We start from the raw sequence: 3,744 nt of genomic DNA, 5'->3' as shown, positions 1-3,744 counted from the left end.
CCCAAAAAAAAAAAGAAAGACTGCACAACAATTGCAATAAGCAGGCGAGGGTGAGTTTCGTGTGTGCGCGCATGTGCGTATACGTACGCCTTTTAAAAGCTCATTTAGTCCTGGGCATGCTTGCGACGCAGTGGTACACAGTGCGCAGTGCAAAATAAAAATTAACAGGTGTGGCGCACGCCGCACAGTGGTATACAGGGTGATCCACAGACCCCTTCCTTTATGTTGCTTATACTGTACCGGATGCAGGCGTGCGGGCGGGTTGCATACTCGCACGGGGCCATAAGGCGCGACGGTAGGCAAGCCCGCCCGCTCGCCTGCATGCGATACAGTATAAGCAAAATAAAGGAAGGGGTCTGTGGACCAACCGGTATGTAGTAAGTCGCGTGAAGCGGCGTAAAACCTAAACGCTGCGAAATTTTTGATCAAGCCAAGTACTTTAAAAGCATGAGGGAGGGAGGGCCCTTTCTCGTACTCGGGGCCCATTTCAGGAGGAAAAGGAGAGGTGGCATTGGGGGAGAGACGATGAGGGAGAGATGGTGGGAGGAAGGGAGATATGGAGGGAGAGAGAGAAAGAGAGAGAGGTGTGGACGGACAGAACACACAACAGTTTGGTGCGCCATTAGCGCGCCTGCTAGTCTCTGAAAAGTATAAGGGGCCGTCCGTAAAGCACCGTCCGAAGTAATGACCCCTCGAGCAGGTGGCCGGACGCGACACCACCAGCTGCAGCTGCAGACGGCGGGGCGCGTGCGAGTGCATGTGTGTGAGTGTGTGTGTGTGCATGTGTGTGTGAGTGCATGTGTGTGTGAGTATGTGTGCGCGAGTGCATGTGTGTGTTTCATTCACAGAGGAGTTTTATACCGCCGGGGCGGAAACACATGTGTGGGCCGCGAGGGGCGGAAACGCGACTAAAAAAAGAAAGGCGTCCGCGCAAAACTGCTGCACTTAGGCCCCAGCAGCTGCCAATGAGGGGGGAATGGGGGTCTCTCTAATGGTAATGGTTCTCGGAGACTCGCTCGCCGCTGCACAGGGGTCGTGTGACCAGGTCAACGCCAACGCCCTCGTTAGAGTCAATATTTGACTCCAGGGTGGGGTCGACGGCGCCGATGACGACGTGCCGTCGTACCGGAAGGGGAGGGACGTGTCCAATATCATCCAATAGCCTGATGGCCTGCTCGAAGCAAGCGTGCGACGACGACGCACCGTCGAGCGTCGAGGTGTCCAGCCGACCCGGCTCCAGCTTTGGCAAAATGAGACTGCACCAGTGTTGCCACGATAAGGTAGGCATTTTTCCCACGCACGTGTTCAGTCACTGGGTTGCAACTAGCGCCTTGCCGGCTAGGCAACCCCTCGACACAGATGTATGAAGGTATGGCCTACTGTAGGCTGCAGGCTCAGATGCAGCCCACTTACGGACAGGTGGAATTTTTGCCTACTTTATCCCGGTAACACTGCAAATGCTGTCACATGTCACACACAGTTTCCGGGTGATGTGTCCCCTGTTAGGCCTTGGCCTTTGGCGATCACTTGCTTTCGTACCAGTGCAGTACAGGTGTGCATCTGCATCAGTCGATCACGAGAGCACTAAAAGCGCATCGCGGAGGAGTGAAGGACACAAGAAGGAAGGCCTCGCGTTCGATCGGGACCCCAAGGCCGCGGCGTCACAGCGCGCGTCACACTCAACCGAGGGGTGCCCAACTGAGGTAATCAGGTGTACACAGAGTAGGTAATCCCTGGTAATCCCTGGTAATCACCGGTAATCATTGGTAATCGCCAGTAATCCTTGGTAATCGCCGGTAATCCTTGGTAATCGCCGGTAATCCTTGGTAATCACCGGTAATCGCCGGTAATCCCTGGTAATCGCCGGTAATCCCTTGTAATCGTTGGTAATCACCAGGTAATCGTTGGTAATCATCAGGTAATCTTTGGTAATCACTAAGTAATCCAGCCAGGAAATTCCTGGAAATCTTTGGTAATCACTGGTAATCTTTGGGAATCACTGGTAATCTTTGGGAATCACTGGTAATCTTTGAGAATCACTGGTAATCTGTGGTAATCAATGGCAATCTTTGGTAATCTCTGGTAATCTTTTGTCAGTGGTAATCTTCGGGAACCCTTGGTAATCATAGGTAATCTTCGGTAATCTTTGGTAATCCTTGGTAATCATCACTTTTTGGTAATCAGGTGTACACGATTTTTTCGAGTTGGGCACCCCTCGCACTCAACGGTACCCGTCTGGTCCGTACCCCGGGTCGGTACGTGCGGCACCTCCTCGGCCGGGTCCTCGGCCCCCCTTAGGCTCGCCGCCTGACCTACAAACAACTGAAGAGGTCCCGGCCCAGCCTACGGGGCCTACGGGGCCCATGGGGCCCGGCCCCAGGCCCCCGGGCGGCGGCGGCCACGTCTCCTCCAGCACTATCAGGCTCGTAACTTTTGCCTAAACATCCGGGCGCGGCAAAAGGATAATGCTCAAAATAAATAAATTTAAAAAAAACAACAACAAAAAAAAACTAGAGCGCAAGGCGCAACGGCGCGGGCGTAAGTGCGTATTATCGAAGCGAGGGATAATAAAACCGCCATCAGTTCCTTATGTATTTTTAACAGTGTGGCAATCAGTGACGCGGTCCGCCCGTCGGTCGGGTCCTGATGAGGGCGTGCGGTGGTGTGCGCAATATAGGGGCCTCTCACACATGCAGCCGTCAATGGGCGAGACAAGGAAATAAATCCCATTCTTTGTTCCACACAGAGTGAACGATCGACTATGAAAAATGATGGGGGGGCATAAGTTGAAAGTTAGGGGGGTCCAAAAGTGTCCAACAACAAGGGGCAAGCGGGGAGCAGAGCAGAGCGAAGGGTTGTTGCCAGCCAGCGAGGAGGCCCTGGACCGCGGCCAGCAGCAGCCCAGCTCAGAGCTGCGGCACAAAGGAGCGCGCACATTTGCATTCGAATTCAGGAAAACAACAACATTCATTTCGTAGATGCTGCACAGCAGAGGTGGGGCGTGGCGGGCCACAGGTGCAGCAGTGTGGGGCACGAGGGCGACGCGCGCCAAAAATAAGGCAGCTGCCGCCGCCCCTCAGCTGTGCGGGTAAAGGGGCGCGGGGCGGCGGCGGCAGGCGGGGACGGACGGTCGGACTTTGACTAAACGCCGAAAACTTCCCAGCGTTGGGCAGCGGGAAAAATCCACTCCAGCCGGCATCATGATATTCGCGGCCCGGACGCGACTCGGCCGCGACTGTGTGAAGTAATAGGTAAAGTGAACGCAGCGCGCCGGGCGGGGCGGGCACTTTCACTGGGCGGGGCGGGGCGTTCGCGTGGGAGAGGGGTCCGCCTCGCCCCGCCCCGCCCCGCCTGCACCGGTGCACCGGACTGACATGTTGACACCATAGCCGCCCGGTCGTCCGTCCGTCAGCCAGTCCGTCCGTCCGTCCGTCCGTCCGTCCGTCCGCGCTCTCATCGCTCGGCGCCGCCATGCCATCCCCACACGGCGGCGCGGCCGCTTTCTTTTCTGGCACCTCCTCCACACATACTGCAAGTCAAAGTGCGTAGCGCAAGTCGCGCACATGCAGAGCAGAGAGCAGACAGTGGACAGGGCGTCGAAGTGAACAGGGCGCCAGGGGGGGAAACGGTTGACATGCGCCGTGTGACTAGGCGACGCATCCCAGCTGGTCAGACGTCCTCCAAGACCCAATTTAGAGTTCTAGTCAGACGAGCCAGACCGACATGCATGGGCTAACCCCCCCC

At 56.4% G+C, this 3,744-nt stretch overlaps 1 protein-coding gene across 3 annotated transcripts in view; it reads right to left on the bottom strand.

Annotated features, from left to right (window-relative positions):
- LOC113215135 (formin-binding protein 1-like) overlaps positions 1–3,744 on the bottom strand; it is a 65,049-nt gene that overhangs the window by 57,608 nt on the left and 3,697 nt on the right. The window lies entirely within an intron of this gene.

The sequence above is a fragment of the Frankliniella occidentalis genome, unplaced genomic scaffold, assembly GCF_000697945.3.
Source record: "Frankliniella occidentalis isolate FOCC.00 unplaced genomic scaffold, Focc_3.1 Scaffold11, whole genome shotgun sequence".
Taxonomy (NCBI): Eukaryota; Metazoa; Arthropoda; class Insecta; order Thysanoptera; family Thripidae; genus Frankliniella; species Frankliniella occidentalis.
This window is presented reverse-complemented; position numbering and strand designations above follow the sequence as displayed.